Source organism: Macrobrachium nipponense, chromosome 11 (genome assembly GCF_015104395.2).
Source record: "Macrobrachium nipponense isolate FS-2020 chromosome 11, ASM1510439v2, whole genome shotgun sequence".
Classification (NCBI taxonomy): Eukaryota; Metazoa; Arthropoda; class Malacostraca; order Decapoda; family Palaemonidae; genus Macrobrachium; species Macrobrachium nipponense.
In genome coordinates, this window is record NC_061087.1 from 83,526,311 (window position 1) to 83,541,478 (window position 15,168).

At 40.1% G+C, this 15,168-nt stretch overlaps 1 protein-coding gene across 16 annotated transcripts in view; it reads right to left on the minus strand.

Annotated features, from left to right (window-relative positions):
• The window catches only part of LOC135206510 (pumilio homolog 2-like), a 438,165-nt gene that overhangs the window by 94,839 nt on the left and 328,158 nt on the right, over window positions 1-15,168 (minus strand). The window lies entirely within an intron of this gene.

Below are 15,168 nucleotides of genomic sequence, written 5' to 3' on the forward strand. Positions count from 1 at the left end.
ACAGTCGACCAAACCTGTCGTCATAAATTGATCATTCAAATTCCTAAGTTATAGCTGGAATGATATAATGATATGTGATGCAGATTAACAAAGTTGCCGTTCAAATCAACGGGGTAAAGTGTTTTAGTCTGACTCCCTGTCAAACTGAGTTTCCAGGACTTCGAACCTGTCATACCACAGATCAAAGACTTGGCAATCCACAAATGAGGAAGATTTCAGCTAAATGGTTCCCAAGCATCCACAAATGAAGATGATTTCAACTAAATGGTTCCCAAGCATTAGGACGCGGATTTACAATGGTTCCGGTTACTTAAAGCGGTTTCAACTTGCACTGGAATTCACGTACAAAATATACGTCAGTACTAGAGACATCTGTTCCCACCAAGGCACTGTTTCAAATAACACTCAAACCATATTTAACGACGGATAAAAACGTTCTCAAGGCAGTTGTTGACCTGGCTTCCCCTTTACACTAGTTTCATCTCAGATACCACTCATCCAGGAATTTAACTGTCACATGGATCACCCTTTGGTGGAGTCAAGGAAAAACAAAAACAAGGAACATGTAGGGTAAATACTAAAATGTCTATAAGCAATAGACTTTTTTTCATGAACACAGTATTCTGAACATCTAAATAAATCGTTTCCATGATACGTACTTGCACCAAAACTAATAAGGCTTCCAAACTATAGCGCCGTTCAAACAAAAACACATCCCCAACATTTAATATTAGTCGTTTAAAACTTTTAAAGGCTGGCCATGGAAGTCCATTTAATACAGCACCCTGACATGCTTTACCATACATTAGTATGCAGCCTCATCGGCATGTAGTTACCGCCACGCAGCATAATGCTGAATGAATATTCAATTCATACAATTGAGCTTTCAACGCATTCCAAAACAGCTGCTCTCTCCAGGCTTCCAGCACAGGGGCGAACAAGCACAGCGCAATATATTAATACATTTTCTACAAGAGAAAAGGCTGACAAAATTCTTTTTAGAGGTGGCCGATGGTACATTCCGGGAATAAGTAGAGTATAGCGCTGTGCATTGTTCCCTCTTGTATACGCAGTGACAATGACCTACCCTGATCCGTATCATCCGAACGTGATGTGTTCGGTAAAATTCCACCATGGCTACTACCAACTACAGCCATTTTTAACACGAAATAAAATGGGCCTTTCAATTTATGACACACCTTCGAGATACAAACTGTTACTTATGTAAAAACCAACCTGCCTTTTAAGAAAGAGGCAACCATTTATACTTAACTCGCCAGTGAAAACAAAAGAAAAAAAAGGAAAAAAATAAGAAGTCTGGCGGACTGAAGAGAAAACAAGGTAAAAATATAAAACGTTTTCAAGCAGTCATAACTGATAGGCAACCCCCACAGGTAACCCACTAAAAGCACTAAACGTTATTCCGCTACCCAACCGGAACAAATTGAAGGGCGGAAGGACAAGGGAAATGCACACACACCCCCAAAATGAAATCCGGAACCCAGCCTGGAAACATGAAGGGAAAAATAAACAATATAAATATGACTGACGAAGTTTGATTTTTGTCTACTGATAATGTAGTAGAACACCTTAGCACCAACAGAATGAAATTTATGTCAAAAAAAAATTTTTTTAGGACAAACTGACTTCTCATTAATCTGAATAAAAAAGCACAAATGAAAACTTCAAGCGATACTGTAGAAGGGTTTTGAAAGAATGAAGGGAGAAGGAAACTAAGAGGATGAGGTTCCGTTACGTTTATCAAAAACGGTTAGAGTGACAGAGGATGTACAAATAAACAATAGGAAGGTCCAGCCCATCTTTTTTTTCACCCCACTTCCTTTCATGACGTCCGTCAAACCCACTTGGACACCACGCCCACCCACAAAGCTTGTGTTTCACTTCAGTGATCCCTATCTATCGCTACTCCTCCCCGCCCGCCCAACCGAACACCACATCTATCACTAACAAGCCTACATATTTCGACCTCCTCGACATTTTTTCCCAACTCGACCCTGCCAAGTAACCCGCCACCTTAAGCGACGGAATCCATCTTTCATGTAAATGCAACCAATAACTGAACGACTCATCGATGAATCGATCCCAGGACCTGCGATTCTCCTTCCTGATCCGGAGAGCCCAGTCATGCAGCTCGCACAAAAACAGAGAGAGAGAGAGAGAGAGAGAGAGAGAGAGAGAGAGAGAGAGAGAGAGAGACCCTCCAGGCCCCTCCCCAACAAAAACGTCACGGCTGAGGTCCATGGTCGTACACACATCTACCGACCTACCTCCGACCAAGCACGGAAAAAAAAAAACTACAATAGGATATCGATACATCACATCTTTTTTTAGTGAGATTTTCGTGTAAAGCTCGCGAGGAATACTCGCCGAGTGATGACATGCCACATGCCTTGGGACTTAGGCGAGCATATATCAAAATTCAGCATCACTCCGGACGCTAATTATGTGTAATCTTGAGGCACTTCCAAAGGTATACTGCCATTATAGTAGTTCAACGAGTTTTCAAACGGATCAAATGAAGGTAGCTGCAATAAGTAATGAGAGAGGAACTGTAATGAGCCCAAAAGTTCGGACAAAATTAACTAGTAAGCCGAGTTGTTCAAAATTTATTTTTCACTGAATATAACTAGAATTTTTGACAACACAAATTTCATTTCAGATAACCTCTCTCCAGAATAATTGTAAAAGATACGTAAGTATTTTAGCAATAACCAATTCTGAACTTAAACAGCCACGCCTTTGAAACTTCAAATTATTACAACCTATTTAAAAAACTAATGAAGTATCTCTGAATCACTCCCGACATACTAATGCAACTAGATATTCCACATCATACATACATACGTAATAATCTTGGTAGTAAAGAACTGAATTGTGAATTGCCGAACAATTCGAAAGCTTATAGCAGAGAGAGAGAGAGAGAGAGAGAGAGAGAGAGAGAGAGAGAGAGAGAGAGAGAGAGAGAGAGAGAGAGAGAGATTGAAACTGACAGGTCTAACCTACTTCTCTTGATACATCTCTCCATATCTGACTTGCAATCCACGTACGAGCGTGGACGCCACTATTCCCGCATACGGAATAGACAAAACACGGATTTAACGAACCTTTCACTGCAAGGTGGACGCAGACGGAGAAAGAACAACTCTCCCTAAATCCATGACGATAAACAACCCCTCACAAGGAAAAATTCGAAACTCATTACCAGAACACCACTCCTAACGTCAATTCAATTCCCATAGCGACGTCACAACCAACTCACGCATCCCATCGAAACAAAACTTCCGTCACATAACTGTAGTATAAAATACGAGGGTGGCGTCCCCCCCCCCCCTGGCCCCTCAAGGGGGGGTAGGGTCCAAAATGAAATCTTGAAGCACTATAATGGCTGTTGCCTCCCGCAGGATTAACCCTTAACGAGGTCCGTCAGTCTGGAAGGAAAGGGGGAAAGGGGAAAGGGGGGGGGGAAAGGGGGAAAGGGACGCGGCACAAGAATTAACAAAGCAAGTTCGAAAGACAATGGATTAAAGTTGTTCGAGCGAAAACGCTCATTAGGGCAACTGCGGTCTGTAGGGAGCTACTCCAGATACACAATGCTACATGTTACATTCTTCTACGTTTTCTTTTTTCAGACCCAAAGGAACCTTTTTAGATGTACATGCCAACCCTCATAAACGCCCCGCGGGGCTTTTTAATCAACGAGACATTCGCCACTGCACTGGAAGGACCCTTCCAGTCCCCTCCCCGAAGTTTCTCCCTTTCAAGATCTGGACTCATGAAAAGAACAAAATCAATACAAACCAAATTTCAGTTATTGATGTTCAATGGTGGAAATGCTCAAGCATAAAACGAACTCGTGATAAATGAGAGATAAACTATTAAACCATAATCATCTTACTCAACCATCGCACCTCCTCCAAAGTTTATTTCTTCCTCCTCCCAACTACCACTCCAGAGCAACTCTGTCTCAAACCAAACAGAAATGTTCTCTTCTTAAACATTTTAATGAGGAAGAGAAAAACAGGAGAGCCTCGGGCGCAGGCTGAGGTTAATGATGTTTTGTGCTTGACTTCCGACGCTGTTTCGTCACATGCAACTGCACAAAAGATGCGAAAACGAGCGGCTGGGTCGAGAATACCAAATATACACTTTTTTTTAGAGAGAGAGAGAGAGAGAGAGAGAGAGAGAGAGAGAGAGAGAGAGAGAGAGAGAGAGAAACTTGAACCCGCCATCACATGACTCCACAAAAGTATCAGTTTATACCAAAACGATCTCAATGAGCCTCTTCACAAAAACCTCGTTTCACAGCGACACAAAGGTAAATAATCATCTGAAAGTAATCTCTACGATTCTCAAGAATCAGTCCTCGAATACAGACGACGACGGTGTGCAGACAAACCAACGCGCTAAATTCGTTTTTATTCTCATTATCAATTATGTTGAAAAGAAAAAGACAGAAGCGATGACCGCGACTTCCACGCAACTCTTTCATGCCACCAGGACATTTGTCCCAGATCCTACCTAATCACCTTCCAACCGATCACACGAACTGAAAAAATGTTTTCGGAAAAGACATGGCATCACCATCTCGTGCGATATGCAGCATTAATACCGGAGAACGCTCGGCTTTCATGGACATCACAATTTTATTTCTAATTTTCACATCAACCACAATAATAAATCACGAACTCTCCAACAAATCTAAGGCTCTCAACCTCGCCAAGCCCAACCTATGGCATTCCTGTTCTAACGAAGAAACCGATGATTTCGCATTTCACTGGATGAGCGAAGGGCCAAAGGCAAGGGTTTCCGTGTAACTAAGGATCAAGATGTAGTTACAATAAAACTGCCAAAAAGAATTCAAGGTAAGGCTTCTTTTGTCATGCTAACAATAAAAAATAATCTATAATTGCAACTGTGTAACAAGGAAACTTGACACTGATCTTCTTTAGGACAAAAACATTAAAAAAATGCACAGAAGCCCTTGATATTCTGGAGTTTTTTATCTACTATATTTAAGACCATAACCGACTGCTCTGAAGAGAAGCATTACACACACACACACACACACACACACACATTGAACAATAACGACAAGAATCTACCTAATTTCAGACATACGCCACACGGCCAAGACCTCGAATAGAATAATAATAATAATAATAATATAATAATAATTAATAATAATATAATAATAATAATAATAATAAAAAAAAAAAAAAAAAAAAAAAAAAAAAAAAAAAAAAAAAAAAAGGTTATTCCCAACCGGAGACATTCACAAAAGTCAACGACGCAACAAGAAAAGCCGTATCACTTCAAAAATTGTATATTCAAGGTTCTGTGATGTTCTCGTGGTTTACTTCACAGCCTTAAAAAAATTTGAGTGGTGGGGGAGGGGGGTTACTCCAGAGTGAAGTGGGAGGGGCTTGTACTGGTGACCCGAGATGGTAGGGAGATGCCTAGTCTTGCAGAGAGAATGAATACGAGAGGGCCCTGAAGGACCCAGTCCCAGGGGCGGGCAACACGTCAAGGACCCTCCAACTTAGTTTCCCCTCTAAAACTTAGCTCGGAGACAACCACTGTTCTTCCAAACTCGTTTCGACGTCTTCATCTGCAGTCTCCTTTCATCTTCCCCCTTTCACAAACAAAATAAAAACTAACAGCACAAAAACTGATTTCGGCCGGTTTCAAATGAAGAAAAAAAAAAATTCCATATGGAAACTAAATTTTCCAAATAAAAAATCAAATCCATAAGAATCTAAAAGCCTGCGACCGCAAATTCTGACATCTATGATTCCTGGACGTCACATTACAAAAGTAAATATATTTTTCCTCCTGATAAGCAAATCGCCTGTTAAAAACCACGCAACACGTTCAACATGCTCCACTGGAGGATTTTCAGAAAAACAAGGCAATTCGTGAATATATGAATGAGAGCGAGCGCATTATCCTTTCTCCCGAAACATCGGTAACAAGAAAAATATGTTACGAAAAAATTCTGACATTTTCACGGCCATCAAATAATTTTAACACTAAGTTTCCAATTCGTCAAATGACTGGCTGGCTGACCCAGAGCAAAACTGAAAAACACTATGAAAATGGACAATTCTCCGCAGACACATCATTACGTTAATGAACCACTCGCTCTGCCTTTCCTCTTCTAAAAAAAAAATAATATAACTTAGAAAAAATCTGAAGCACCGGACTTGCAAAGTAACTTGAGAGAGAGAGAGAGAGAGAGAGAGAGAGAGAGAGAGAGAGAGAGAGAGAGAGAGAGGATAATTCCTGGGTTCGACTCATTCCCTATGAAGCGTCTTCTATTGTGTTCTGAAGTTCGGGTAACCTGTTCCAATATCCGAGAGCGGCATCTTCGTGAACACCAGTAAATATGTCAATTCTGCTGCTTTTATGACGAGCCCGATTTTTCATTGGCAGTCGACATGCTGGCTCAACGGCACGAGGGAATCGCAGCCCAAGGTTTTTCTATCCATTCAGCCTACCTTCATAGAAACTAATGAAACCAACGTATTCTTACTTACGCGGCATTCACTTAAAAGAAAATCTTTGAAGTACTGCACAAACAATAAAAGTAAGTGTGTGTGTGTGTGTGTGTGTGTGTGTGTGTGTGTGTGTGTGTGTGTGTGTGTGTGTGTGTGTATAGGTTTACCAAGGACTGAAGAGGGCTACGTAAAAAACCCAGAACGTTAAGACAAAATGTGATAGTGGGATGAAAAGCAAGAAGCTACTACCGAATTGAAGTGATACTATTCTAGCCTTACGAAAGTGTGTCTTTTACCTGGATGATGGAATTTGTGATGTATGGACGTCATAATGGCATTCGGGGCCAAAGCACAAGCACTTGAGCCAAGATAAGCCTTCAGAGCCGTGGACGAGGGAAACGAGGGGGTGTAAGTATATGGGGGCTGGTTTTGATAGCATAAAAATATTTTGATATAAAAATGAATTTACAGGATTACAGTATGTGTGCGCGCGCGCGCCTCTTGTTTGCTTGCTATTTAACATTCTACATCAACAGATTCAGTATAATAATAATAATAATAATAATAATAATAATAATAATAATTAATAAAAACGACGTTCGACACTACAGAAAGATTACGGCAGAAATGATACGAAAATGACGGTGTGTTTTAAGTATGGTCTTGAAAATGATTTATTTATCGATGAAAGTGATTCGCTCATGCTATGAAAGAAAAACTTCCTAGCTTTCAAAATACGTTGCCAGAGACGAGGGTGCACTTGAAAACGGTAGGGTGGGAGACGCCTCGGAGATGCAAGGTGCAGCAGGCGCAAATAACTAAGTGCACATGAATGGTGTGGAATGGCTCATATCCGAAAATAACAGCAAAAACTGGTTATAGTAAACTTAAATTGAAGAGCCTGGTAAAAAGCTTGGGGTGTCTGTTAATAGAGGATTTTCAAAGCAAATGTTGTTGAGAATACACACCATGAGAAAACAGGAATGCCAGAAGGAGAGAGAAATCTACGTTGATGTACTGAATGATTGTAGGATAGGTTAATCCCATAACATGTGTACTACAAGGAAGGAAGCTTTGCATAATACTAATCATGTCATTAGAAAAGTTCAACTTTATGAAGAGACTGAAAACCAGATTCACTAATGGTAATGAAATGTGGAAAAAATGCTTATTTAACAAGAAAGGTGGAAGATTTTGACAAGAACGGTTGGTGCTGAATGTACGTACATATGCGACGATGAATAATAATAATAATAATAATAATAATAATATTTTGGTAGAAGACCCTCTTTTAGGCAAATACTGTTAATAAGGATGGCAGAATTAAGCGAGTTGATTTTATATATTGTTTTTTCTATTTTCCTTACAATTCGCTTCTCAGGCTCAGCGATGTTTTTGAGTAACTGGTCAATATTCATATTGGGAATTTTTCAAAAATTGTAAATGCTGAAGGAATCTTTTATTAGAACAGGATATCAGGTCCAGGTCAAGCAGGGGTCGTCGTCAGTGCCGGCACTGACGAAGACCCCTGCTTGACCTGGACCTGATATCCTGTTCTAATAAAAAGATTCCTTCAGCATTACAATTTTTGAAAAATTCCCAATATGAATATTGACCAGTTACTCAGAAACATCGCTGAGCCTGAGAAGCGAATTGTAAGGAAAATAGAAAAAACAATATATAAAATCAACTCGCTTAATTCTGCCATCCTTTTTAACAACAACAATAATAATAATAATAAAATAATAATAATAATAATAATAATAATAATAATTATCAGGAAAGAATATATGCAGAGACTCAAGGCGATACTCAAGTCAAAACTCAACGCCGGAAATATGATAAAAGCCATAAACACATGGGCAGTGCCAGTAATCAGATACAGCGCAGGAATAGTGGAATGGACGAAGGCAGAACTCCGCAGCATAGATCAGAAAAACCAGGAAACATATGACAATACACAAAGCACTACACCCAAGAGCAAATACGGACAGACTATACATAACACGAAAGGAAGGAGGGAGAGGACTACTAAGTATAGAGGACTGCGTCAACATCGAAAACAGGAGCACTGTGGGGCAATATCTGAAAACCAGTGAAGACGAGTGGCTAAAGAGTGCATGGGAAGGACTAATAAAAGTAGACGAAGACCCAGAAATATACAGACAGAGGAGAAAGATAGACAGAACAGAGGACTGGCACAACAAACCACTGCACGGACAATACATGAGACAGACTAAAGAACTAGCCAGCGATGACAATTGGCAATGGCTACAGAGGGGAGAGCTAAAGAAGGAAACTGAAGGAATGATAACAGCGGCACAAGATCAGGCCCTAAGAACCAGATATGTTCAAAGAACGATAGACGGAAATAACATCTCTCCCATATGTAGGAAGTGCAATACGAAAAATGAAACCATAAACCACATAGCAAGCGAATGCCCGGCACTTGCACAGAACCAGTACAAAAAGAGGCACGATTCAGTGGCAAAAGCCCTCCACTGGAGCCTGTGCAAGAAACATCAGCTACCTTGCAGTAATAAGTGGTACGAGCACCAACCTGAAGGAGTGATAGAAAACGATAAGGCAAAGATCCTCTGGGACTATGGTATCAGAACGGATAGGGTGATACGTGCAAACAGACCAGACGTGACGTTGATTGACAAAGTCAAGAAGAAAGTATCACTCATTGATGTCGCAATACCATGGGACACCAGAGTTGAAGAGAAAGAGAGGGAAAAAGGGTGGAATAAGTATCAAGATCTGAAAATAGAAATAAGAAGGATATGGGATATGCCAGTGGAAATCGTACCCATAATCATAGGAGCACTAGGCACGATCCCAAGATCCCTGAAAAGGAATCTAGAAAAACTAGAGGCTGAAGTAGCTCCAGGACTCATGCAGAAGTGTGATATCCTAGAAACGGCACACATAGTAAGAAAAGTGATGGACTCCTAAGGAGGCAGGATGCAACCCGGAACCCCACACTATAAATACCACCCAGTCGAATTGGAGGACTGTGATATGTATGGAAAGAACTGAGAACGCCAGGTTGATGAGAAGCGTGTACAATTCGTCCACAAGACACACCAAAAATGTGTTGGCTGCCTACAGAGGTGTTGAACAGAAGGAGCTTGATGTACAGGACGCATGAGTACTTTGAGAGTCGTAGAGTGAATGTAAAGGGAGGGCAACGTACTGACGATGCACGAATATAAAGTAGGTGATGCTGTGAAAAGTTCATCTACGACTCAATCGCTGCCGAATTCCAACTCGAGTGATGCTTATAATCAAAACAAAGCCTCTTGGTTCAAATAAAAGCCATGACTTTCCTCAGGAATTCAGACTTGCGAGAGATCACAAATGAATGACATATAACCGTAATTCGTCTGACGTATTGGTAGTGTTACGAGTAGGGGTACCTAAACGATAACCGACTAACTTGGGACTAAACACTGAAATTGACCCAAGTAAATTTATTGTTTTATAAACGTAACTGCACATTTAACTCCGTTAACCGAGAGCCCCGGGATGTTCATCTTTTGATAAGGCGAAGACGGAGTTTCAGAATCTTTATAACTATACCTTCAGAGGATCACTCCTTAAAATAACACACTAATTTCCCAAATAAACAACGACCATCGTAGCTGTGCATACTGAACACACACACTCTCTCTCTCTCTCTCTCTCTCTCTCTCTCTCTCTCTCTCTCTCTCTCTCTCTCTCTCTCTCTCTCTCTCTCTCTCTCTCTCTCTCTCTCTCTCTCGGGAAGAGGATGTCGGGAAGAGGATGGGGGAGAGGGGAAGGCATGGGGGTAGGCAGTGATATTCCCATAACTATATACCGCAATCCTCATTATGACCCATCAAATCTTCTCTAGCTGTAGTGGAGGAGGAGGAGGAGGAGGAGGAATGCGAGCAAGGTGAAAGAACGAAAGACGTGCACCACACCACGACCGAGATTAGATGAAGGGATTAAACAAATCGACTCTCGAAATTCCAATGAAATCCTTTCCAATCGATAGGCACCAACACAAAACAGCCGACACACCTGAGGAGAGAGATTGCCACGGGTTGGCAATAAATCAATGGCGACGACGATTCCAACGGCTACTCAATCCAAGTTAGCACTGCTCAACTCATCGATTGAGACTATACTCTTCAATTATGATGATTTACAGATTACCTCAGAGCCAATTCGTTCATCGATTATTAGAAAATTAAGTACATTAACATCAAGCGAGAGATTATATTCACCGTTTGGAATGATCATACAAATAAGTCCTCGCACAATACCATGAGTTAAAGCAAAAATAAACTATAAACAAAATACAATAAAGTCCCAATGTTCAATATACGTTGAAGATTAGACACGGCAATACTGCACCGCTAGAATACTTCCGAAACCATAAGAAGAATGATCCTACATCAAGTAGGTCTTTTACTCAACTGTCAACCAGGCGCTTCTTCAACGACAACGGTCTGGTTAACATAACTATGCAACCTTTCACTGGCTGGGGCTCCACAATATATGCAAATTACAATTAAAAGCAACAAAACTTTGGTTAACTTGCCAGGTTTCACCTTTCCCAATGAAACTCGGCGGAATACACATTAAAATATTTCCAGAACAGTGGATTCTCGCTCCAAATGATAATCCGAGAAAGAGGAAACTGCTTCACTTCGAATTCACATATTACTATGCCATAATTGGTAGATGCCAATTACACTCAAAATACTTAATACGATATATAAACCTTCATTAATGACAAGGACCGCGAATTAAAGTTTCTTTTTTTACCGGATAAATAAATCTGGAGCCCCCTTGCCTAATTCAACTCGGCAGAAACACAAAACCTACTAGTTTCTATTTTACGTAGATATATAAAATATACTGTACACAGGTAATAAGAACATAAGAAACGCCTCTCGTGTAATAACGAGGCAGATATTGAATTACATCAGCAATACTCAACAATGAATTCGACATACTTGACCACAGAGGAGCTATGGCACACGCTGCTCTTAATACTTGTGTACCCTTTGGAACAAGTCGATATCTCGTTCGAAATCCTATACTCTTTAGAACCCAAATGCAGACCTCCTTGCATGACATTTTAACTCAAAACTGTCCTTGGCACAAATCTATACAAGAACTGAACAATCAATACCAAAGGCAAATAGTGTCTACTTTCTTCAACATTTGAGAAAAGCACCTATCTAAAAAATGAACCGAAAGGTTAATACTGTCTACTTCATCAATAATAATATAAAAAATACTTAAAAAACATTAACTTTTGATACAAATAGTAAAACATTTGAAAGGGAGACATTTTTAACTCTCAAGAGGTGACTACAGACTAATAAGGCACCGCTGAGAGGGTCCCTGCAATGACGAGAGCCTCTCGTGAAGACCCTTCGGTAAAATAACAAGCCCTACACTTGCCAGTTGCTGCGAGAAGGAACACGAAGCGAGTTCGGCTACTTTCTCAAAACTGTTCCACTTAATTACAACAACGAGTGCCACCCGAGACAGAAAAAGGGGGCATATCCTTAATAAATGACACAAAATTAATGTACGCCCTTCTTCAACTAGCTAAAGTTACATTTTCTACTTTCCATCCAAATTAAAGAACAAAGATTTGTGGATAAGACGGCATAAACTAGCTAAGAAACTTCTATACAACATAAAATACGAAATATTACTTAAAAGACCGACTTTCCCACAGCGCAAAAATACATAAAGAATTCAAAGCAAACCGAGATAAAAAAACTAATGGATTAAGGCATCTAAAAAACTGACCTTTATCTGAATCACGGAAAATCTGAAGCATCTATTTATATGTATTCGAAACTTTCACCTGGGTCTGTGGCGAGATTTATTTCGGAATACTGGGCATAGGACAGCAGTTAAACTAAGGTTAAAAAGTGGCAGCAGGGAACCTGAAATGTTAAAAGTGGCGACGGAGAAGGGGTATATCAGGACGATGCAGTAAAAGATGATGGAATATGAGGAGGAGGAGGAAGGTGAGAAACTGAGCCACGGCACCGGTTGTAAAGGATGAAGAGTGGCTCCTAAACCTAAAGGGCAGAGAGGGGTTTGAAGAGCAGCCCCAAGGGTCATAATGACCTTAAGCCCACCTACCTCCACCCCTTCCAAGCCAAAATCCACTTATTCATAAGCAAACAAACGCAATAATAGCAAACACTATCTTCTCTTCATGGTATAACTGCACGCTTATACGACGTTATTATACGATTGAAAATAATTTGTTTACGATAATACTACACTATATATGATTGAACTTTTATACTTTAGTATACAATATAAAAAAAATCACTTTTACGTGCGCATTCGTCACAAGACATCGATATACAAAAACAAAATAAAAAAAAATATCACCCAAATGGTTTAGTTTGACATGCAGAGTATTTGCGAATATGTAACAAACTCTTGGGGTGAAACTCAATGAAATAAAACAAACCTCTGCATTAAAATATAAAACTGACAAATTTTGAAGTACCGATTTTATACAACCCTACCATTTTTTTGTAATAAAACAAAACCAGCACCTATATTAATCAGGACGTATTTCTAGATCATTTTTCAAAACCCTCTCCTTTTACGACGACATGAAATATATCTCATCTTCATAATGAGTTCTCTGGCACCTTTCAAAGTTCTCAGAAAGGTCAAAAGACAAGATATATAACGTACGTCATCTTTAAACCCCTGGCTTTCATTTTTCTTGATGAGCATATTGTGCATCTGTGTATGAACGTCTGAGTAAACTGCAATGAAAGAGATACATCAATATATTTATAAACGCCACAACAGGGACTTTTAGTATCCCGCAGGTGATAAAACTAAGGATTTTTTTCTTTTCTTTTTTTGTTAAGGACAAACTTAGCTTCTCTTTGCATAGCAGATATTCCAGACCACAGCCAGGCTAATCTAATTAATGCAAAGCGTTTAACAGAATGCATGAAGGTCCCGACACGCCATTGCCACCACCATATGAATGTTACCGGGCAACCCCTAATTAATTAGCAGTGAAAGTTTAAACCCGAATGTTAAGAAGAAGCAAAAGAAAGGACGTGGGAAGAGAGCTCCATTGTTCATCAGTGTTAAAAAGGCTCCCAACTTCCTCTTCTATATCGATGAGGAAAAGGTCTGGCGGCGGCGGCGGCGGTATTATCAGAGCTTCGGATTCTTCTTTCTTTTTTCGTCTTCTGCTTCTTCTTCTCTTTCCTCTTTCCTGCGGGCGCTGACGGATACTGGACGTTACGCCTCCCTGGGCCCTTTGTCTGCCATCACCCATCTGCAAGCCCACCTATCCACTTGCCTGGGTGACCCGCCCTCATCCACCGACATCCAATTCTCTGGCAAAACCACCGGCGGCCACAGCGGCGGACATCACATACATGCCTGTGCGTTTGAAGTCCTACACGCTGCCCAAGTAATGTTCTCAAGTACGAATGGCGGTGCATAATTCAAACGACAATTTTGAGATTTACTTAAAGGAGATTTAACTATAAAAAAAATCACATTTACTAGAAAAATAACGAATTCTACTAAGCTTAAATAAAAGAGCAGTATCTAATCGATTCGAATGCTGTCCATCACCAATGTTTTTAAAACTCGACCATGAAGTTGGCCTACAAATTCTTCCTTATCTCAACTGGTCGCCGCTCCCTTTAAATTGTCCCGTCCAAATACGCCATTACAAAAACACCACGAACACCATCAGGCCTCATCTCCTGTTCAGGAAAAAATACTAGACAAATATTCGAGACTTACTGCGACCACGACAGACTTAACTAAAAAAATATTGGGTCAATATCACCTACGAACCTGAGTGCAAGTGTCTTGTGATGTACTACGGATATCGGCTGACAGGACCGATAATCCATGATATCCATCATTAACCCAATAAGCCAAAAACGCAACAAGGGAGTCGGCCCTGATAAGACATGAATTCCTCAAAACTCCAGCAACACCAAACACATGAATCAAATGGGCACAAGTGCCGGGTGGTAAAGATCTAGTTTGAATACTGAAAATAACACAATTATAAAACTGCCAAGGTAAACAAACCTATTGATGCACTACACTATCATGATTATTTCTAGTAAGACAGACATCAGAAATCTGGAATGTGTATTTCTAGCCATGTTTCAGGCTATAACTTTACAACTATTCTAATATGCATAATGAGCTAACAAACGTGGACTTACAGGTCTTTAGTGCAATATGTCCCTACAACCCAACAATAGCAGGAAGTGCAAGTTGGTGTGTGTTAAAAAAATCATTTCCTGTTGCGTAAAAACCTTAATAAAATCAGGACACTAACATGACAATGCATTAACAGATAATGTTCGATTGCAAACGTGTTGAAAACGCAAAAAAGGGCAGATACAAAAACTAAGCAATAACGCATTGAAATAAAAAAAAGGGCAAATCTGAATATTTATAAAAAAAGGGGCAAATCTGAATATTTATTATTTTAAAAATACAAAGAAAATTCAGCGTATTATAACCAAACCCATGAAAACCATCCTCAGTGACCCCACCTAAGGACAAACCAATTTCAGAGCGAAACGAATCAAGTTTATCCATAACCAACCCAATTACAGTTAACAGCAGCTCT